The sequence below is a fragment of the Lissotriton helveticus genome, chromosome 10, assembly GCF_964261635.1.
Source record: "Lissotriton helveticus chromosome 10, aLisHel1.1, whole genome shotgun sequence".
Classification (NCBI taxonomy): domain Eukaryota; kingdom Metazoa; phylum Chordata; class Amphibia; order Caudata; family Salamandridae; genus Lissotriton; species Lissotriton helveticus.
Genome location: NC_136071.1, coordinates 236,824,185 through 236,832,044, shown reverse-complemented (window position 1 = coordinate 236,832,044; position 7,860 = coordinate 236,824,185).

Here is a 7,860-nt window from a genome sequence, read left to right as displayed (position 1 = left end):
ACAACAGGATCCCAGGGATACCACCTTCTAAAAGGAGCGGCGCAGCACCAGGAAACAGACTCCGCAGGCAAAGCTTTGAAAGTTAATGATGATTAATGAAGTATCAAATGTTCATATGACGCGTTTCGGCCGCCAGACATGCGGCCTTGTTCACATAGCGCTATAGAGGTGAATGAGTGCTTTATATACATTAGTGAAAGTGGCAGTGTTTCTACCATGTTCATCAACATGACTAAACATTTTTGCAACGTGTGGTAAGGCAAACACATGACATCACAAATTTTACTACAGTATGCCAAAGACAGTGAAAAGGGACTATAAATAACATGCATGTCAGTCAGAGCCGGTGGTAACCCTAGTGCTGTAGCTGGATGCAACTGTGGCGAGCAAAACCGGAGTTTGACAGATTTCAGCCCCCTACTCGTGTGAGTACCTGTTTCCACAGATTATTGTGAGCAGGCTAGCTAATGGGTTTCAAGCGCGCAGTTTTAATACAGCCTGTGCTAGAGAGGTGAGACCACAGAGTAGGCGGTAAAATTCAAGCCTACCCTACCAACTACTCTCAATTGGCGGCGTGTAACGCAACCAACACTGTCAAAATTAATAGCTCCCGGACTGTGATACAACGTGCGCGTTCAGCCCTAAACTGAGATCGTTGCAAAGATAACATAAAAGTATAACTGCGTGAATGCCGACTGCCACTAATAGTGCAAATAATGGTAGTGGTGAGCGAGGGTTGTGTGAGCCACGTGGGCGTGTATGTACAAAATGAGGAAGGCGTGCGAGTGCAATTTCAAAAATATACAGTGTGTATTTAAATGTGGTGGTGTTGCCTCCTCATGTGCATTTACGTGATATATAAATGCAAAAATGTGATATGTACAAAGATTATACAAATGTGGATGCGCAGATGATATGCAATCCCTACCAAATATTAAACATAGTAAACCTAGTCAAAAATTCACAGGTTAAATTTCAAGCAGATTGAAACAAAATAAACCAACTGATTCAAAATAATGCATGTAAAAGATATACTTTTTAAGGCTATAATTTTTTTAATGTACTATCACAGCGAGGGCTGAATGCATATAATGCAAAAAATGCTTCATATCCAATGGGGACACATACACTGACAGTATAAATACTCGGCGGTGTCACAGTGATTGGGCTAGGCCCAGGTACCCTAATAATGACTGTCCATCAGGACACTGGGAGTGCGGAAATACAGAAATTCAAATTGCAGGCGCTAAACCTAGCAGTGACACAAATATATATATAAATAAATATGTTTACATTGTGACAGGGATTCCAGGCAGCAAAAAACAAAACACAGAAAAACAGATAAATGCATAGACAGCCTGAATGCAATACAGTTATCACAGGAAGTGGTGCAGATCCTCCATGGTGTTCAACCCTGCAGGCTCCTTGGTGTTAAATTGCAATATATACCTGCTCTCCAACTGCCTCAAAGGCTTCTCCCTATTACCACCCAGTGTAAGAGGTGGCACACAATCAATGACTGAATACTGGAGGTGCTCTAGATTGTTATTACGCACCTCCTTAAAGTGCCTCGCTACAGGGTTGGCTGGGTCATTGTTTACTATATCTCTGAGGTGCTGGAGAATGCGTAGGTGTACCTGGAGTTTGGTGCTCCCAATGTAACGGAGCCTACAATTACATTCGAGCATGTACACCGCATATTCCGTTCTGTAGGTTAATCTGTGCTTGATTATGAACAGAAGAACTGGGGAATGGGGTCTAAGCACAATTGCACCTATCCTAAGTACTGCCTTGTTTAGTTTTGTTGGTGCCACGGACCGGAGATTCAATATCCCCTGAACCTCCCAGGACAAAAAATTGTCCTTACTTTCAATTTGAACAAATTTTGATCCAGCACACAAATTTCTTTTTTCAGTTACTCAACAATAACCATAATTTGTCAATCACAGTGGTGAAACATTCGATAGCAGAATCAGTGATGTTGTTTTGAAGTTCATTCTTTATTTAATCTTCATAAAACACTGTAGCCATTGCCAACGCGTTTCGTCCTCCACGGACTTCTTCAGGGCTTCAAATAACACATATACATACAATCAATTTTTATACACAATATGTACACTTTTTTACAATGTTAAAACACATTTTTCTTATATGTATTGCTATACACTTTATACAAATCTTTTTACAATATGAGTAACATCCTTATAATCAACATGATTATCGGAGAATTGCCCATTATTAAGCCATTATACTGATTCTGCTTTCTTTCTTGATAGCACCATCACATCTAATAGAAAGTGGCTAGTAATAATGAGAGATGAACAAACTAAGGCCTTTAAAATCAGTTCACTACGCAGTTTTAGGTGGGCTCATACCGTTTTTTTATTAAATTACTGCTGGAAGTAATTAATTATTTCAGGAAAGTTAGCTTACCAAATGAAAGAGCTCTTCTTCTAATATTAGCAAGTGGAAATGTATCCTTCTGTCCAGTCCAATATATATTAAGGTATCTAATAAAGAAAGCATGTCCTTAATATGGATCTGTTTCAATTCTAGTACAACAGTGAAAATGTCAAGTTCAAACACGTTAGTAAGGACTGCAGTCACGCAGTCTGTCTCCGGCTAATAGTATATGGGTAAATCAAACGGTGAGGGGGAAGAGGGTATGGGTGAGGGTGGTGAACGAATGGACCAGGCAGCCAACACAGCAATAATAACTGAACTAATGCCTGCCTTGAGGCTGGTCGCCTTGCAACTACCTTGTGCCCCGAGAAAGAGCCCCTTCCGGTGCCCCTGCCTTGCTATGGACGCCAGCAGCACTGAATTGAGAGAACCTGGAAAGCAGCACTGGAGCCATTCTTGCACATTCAGCGTTTCCCACTCACTGGTAAGGTTGCTAAATACTGCTATACTAGCCATTTGTTTGTGTCGATTTAAGGCTTAAGCATGACAAAATTATCAAAAAAGATTGTCTTCATAAAGTCTATACATTTTACAATGGACTTTGCCTTTATTTACTTTAATTATGAGACAGTTATCTTTAACTTCGCAGCTTTCAGAACACTGCAAAGTATGCACTGATGAGGGGAAAAATCTCGGCTTTTTGTATGACCCCGGCGCGAGCCAAGAAAATACAATACACATAGCTGCCAAGGTTTCAGATTGCCATGTGTGACATTTGTAAAATGTCAGTGAAATTATGAGTGACATTCCAACGACTAAGAGTGACACTTTCTCGCAAGCAAAAATCATGCAATGAAGACTAGGGAAACTTCTAAATAGCAGAAATTACAGACATTTGACCAACAAGAAACTCACCCCGCCAACTCCCCCGCCCCCAGTGCCCAGAGCGCAGCGAGAGCCAGCCTGACTGGTAAAACTGTCACACACTGACCCGTACTCTGTGAAGATAAACCCAGTTAGTCAGGTCGCCCATGATAAGGATGAGGAGACAGAGCAGCCCTGCGGCCGGATCTGCAGATTTACTGGGCTTAAATCAGATCTGCTGATAAACCAGGCTTACTCAGAAGGATGATGAGACAGAGCAGCCCTGCCTGCAGATTTTAAACTAAATTGATTGTGTGTGACCGAAATAATTTATCAGAAATGATCAGACTGTGCGGCGCTGACACAAGCACTAATTATTAAACTGTGCATAGCTACCAAGGTTTCGGATTGCTATGTGACATTTTCATAATTTCAGTGTAATTATGACGGCATACAGTGACTATGAGTGACACTTTCTTGTGTTTAAAATCAAGCAATGAAGATGAGGGAAATTTAAATATCAGAAATGACACCAATTTGCGCAACAAAACACTCTAAGGAGATCTTAAAACTTCTGCACAGCAGCAGAAATGGAAGGGCACAAACTTCAACACGAGTGCCCGTAGTGTTAAATGAATGCAAAATTAGCAGTACGATTTATCCGGTTTAATATTGAACTAAAAGAGCTCATGAAGTGCAGACTCCGGGCCACTGCACACTGACACAGCAGGGATGGCCTCGCACCTGAGCAGCGATTCACACAGTCTCGGATCCTCTCTGCCAGCTCTGCTCTCTGAAGGTGCTTGCTGGTGCTAGCGCTGTCATGTGACAGACAGCCTTTCTATGGTAGTGTCTCTCTCCCTTGGGTTATGTTAGGGATGACATCAGGACCTCTCCTCCAGCCTGTCACAAACGCACATGACTGGAGGGCTTCAGTGGTAAATGTGAAGTTCAGATCCGTCTGGCCTGCCAATTATGTCCAGATGGGGTGGGGGAGGCTGCAGTTAGAGTAAACATCCTACGCCGAGCCCACAAACTCAACATCACGGCACAGACAAACGTAAGTGTTGTGCACGACGCCAACTTGATAAGGTGACAAGGGAAAAATTAAAAGAAAGTTGTTTTCATGTAAATGCACCCACTGGTGAAAAGAAACAACATGCCAACACCAGCGGCATTACTATTGCTTGCCTAGGCCCAGAAATGCATGTCGTTTTTAAATCGTCACGCAGCACTCCCTAGGCTAAAGTTTACCTAAATGTTAAAAAAATACATAGATTACTGACACAATTAAAAACTTCGCAAAAGCAATAATAAATTTTAAAGCAGGGGGCATATTTTTGGCTTACCTGTATGGAAAGCGGAGGTCAAACAGCTGATAACGCTGTCTGTGCGGCGTCGGCACATGGATTAGGCCAGTGTGGGACCGGCCTCGTTTACAATCCTACTGCCCTGTCTCTAAGTCGCTCTTCGGGTCCGACTTTGTACATCGGAGCGCCGGTCGGTGCAACGTGTCACGGTGCTGCAATGAACCCGCACGCTCCTCAGGCCTCCCGGGGCTGGGTCTCTGCCGCCTTGGATTTTCACAGTGTATCTCCTGGCCACAAGTAGCCGACGGCTGCCCCAGGGGTGCATTAAAGTAGGCCTCCGTCCCGGGCTGAGACTGCGGGAGCGGGCGCACCTTAGACTGCTGTCAAAGCATACGGGGCAGCGGGGGTGAGGCTAACGGCGCAATTGGGGGCACAGTGTGAGGAGCTGCATCTGGGACAGCTATTGGCCGCACCTCCCTCCTTTGTGATTTTAATCACACATAGTCAGTCAGGTCGATGCTGTGCCCTTCCCGCCAGTACAATGCCGCCGGGTTATTATATTATAAAACATTATTGCTTCGTCCTCCTGCGCTGGCAGCCGGCAGCAGCGCATGCCACTCAGACTCAGACGCCCCACGTCGCACCAACATAGCACAACTCCAGTCAAGTCTGACCCAGGCCACGGCCCCAGCCCGGCGCTTCTCCGATCTCACTTCCTGTTCCAGGACCACATCCCCAACGCCCCCATGGCGCCACGGAGCTGCCTGTAACGCAACTGGGCAGATTGTAACATTGTAGCACGGCACTATTGAGAGCAGTTGATCTTTAACTCTTTAGTGTTACTGAGCCTGGCAAGTGAAGTCTGCTGCGGCCGGGCGCATGGCACACAGGTGTCAGAGGCGCCGTTTCAGTGCGGTCAGCAGAGTGCCGGTCACTGGCAATAATGCGTGACAATGTATTTCAGTGCGGTGTTGCGGCAACACCACACTGAAATGCGTTAGCGTCACGCCTGAAGCGTGACACTTGACAGGACTGAATACAGATCTTGCCACTTAACACCAAGTACGATAATGTGGCCCATCCGTAGCTGCTTCCTGTTGTGTATTTCATGTGAATTGTAACACTGTGAAACGTGACTTGTTAATCCTAAACACTTTGCATACTGAGATGACTAGTTTTCTCTTTTCCTAGCAGAATGAATGCCCATTTCGAGTTTCTCAGAGCTCAAAAGGGTATCATTCGTAATATTTATCCATTCCCATGGACTTCATTGCTTTGTTTTGCTCGCGAGGAATTGTCACTCATAGTGGTTGAAATGTCACTCATAATTGCAATGAAATTTAAAAAAATGGCACACATAGCAATCTGAAACCTTGGCAGCTATGTGTTGAGCAGCACATGAAGAAAGGAAAGCCTGTGAGGCGGTGCAGACACGAGGCTTGATTGATCACAAATTTTGAACCGGGAAAGGCTTGAACTGAAATGCTTCAGCTGCAGTGGGAGACAAGGAGTCTCCTCTGAAACCAAAGGCGAAGGAACAGGACTGTCTTCCTTTGCTTTCGGTTTTAGCAGAGGAGACTTCCTGCCTAAGCTGAAGCTTCAGCTCTAACAATTAAGCCCCTCCTGGGACGGTGATTAACAGAGAAAAGAATGGGCTGGTCGGCCCGATGATTTCCCCTCCCTCCCCTCTACCAGAGTTCTCTAGGGAAAGACAACAAATGTAAGATTTTCGGGTGGAGTGCGCGCCCCCCCTGAGATGGTGTCGGGACCCCTGGGGGGGGGGGGCGCCCCACAGTTTGAAGAACTCTGCCTTATACTAAATGCTAACATGTGACATGGAGCACCTTCTAAGCAATGGAAGCACTGCAACACATTTTCCTAAACTTTTAATACCTGCAAAAAATCGAAACCTATTCAAACAATGGTGATCTCCAAGCGTGAATGTGCAAATAGGCCATACCTAGGCCCCGCTTCATGATATTCAAAATACAACTGCCCCAAAATGATACCCCAAAACTCCTCCTCCTTTAACACAAACAACACATGATGTCAGACCTACAAATACACCACTGGCTCCCTGCAGCTAATGGATCAATGTTCGACTGTACCTACAAATTAATTTTAGACAATACAAACAAAATAGGATGGTGTGTTCCAGGCTTGCACCATGGATCGTCATGCTACTTTGCAATAAGAAATGAATAGCAGGCTTTCCTTTTGCACTGCATGCGGCTAACTTTTAGAACTCGCTGTTAGCCAAGATTTGAAACATTTAGGAACATGTACATTTGACAAGGAAGTTGAAAACATGGTTGTTCCCAAGATTATTACATCAACCACTGACCCTGAGATAGAATGCAGAATGAGAGACCCTTTTATCAATATAAGTATGGCCCAGTGCTAAAAAACAATCCAATCTAGGACATCACGCTAAGAATACAGAAGCAGATACACTACCCAACCGGGGATGCTTTATCCAAACAGAGTCTTGGAATGACTTGGACATACAAATGGATGTGATATTACCCCAAAATTTACCTCAACAGAACGCCCACAATTAGATGAATCGGAGATTGTGTTAAACCTGATCTTCATAAGGCAATGAGTCCCCGAAATATGGCACCTCTCAGCACATCAAAAATCTAAGAAAAACAGTCATTTCAGTAAATGGGCCCATACAATGACTGAGTTCTAGATCAGTGGTATAGTTTAAAGGATTAATTACAAACTTTCAAAAGAAATAAAGTACAGAGTCAATGCCATGAAGGTTCTCATCAAATAGGGCATCACAGAAAAATGCAAAATCAAAAATATTCCAAGTCCCAAGTAGGCAGCAACATTGAGAGAGAGACAGACAGCATCTCAATTAGAACAGGGAAGTCTACTGGCTTACCCCCAAAATGGAGGGTTTTTAAACATCACTTTCGCATATGAAATTGACAGATCTGCAGAATCATCATGGTATGATAAAAAATGTTACATTCATTCCATTTCAGAGTAACACCTAAGCACTATCCCACTATGTGGATATTCTGCCCATTATATGCCAATGCCACCCGGAGATGGTGGAGCATCGATACATGCAGTGGCATAACGAAATTTGAGGGGTCCCCTCCCAAAATACAGGGAGAGGACCCCTTGCTCTGTGCTCAATCAGTAGCTCTCAGTCCAGAGTCCTGCTTCCCGTGCACAGTGCAGGAGGGGGTTCAGCCCAGGGCTCAGGCCCCTCCCACACCACGAAAGCTGCAGGGTCTATTGTTACATCACTGGTACATGAACAACA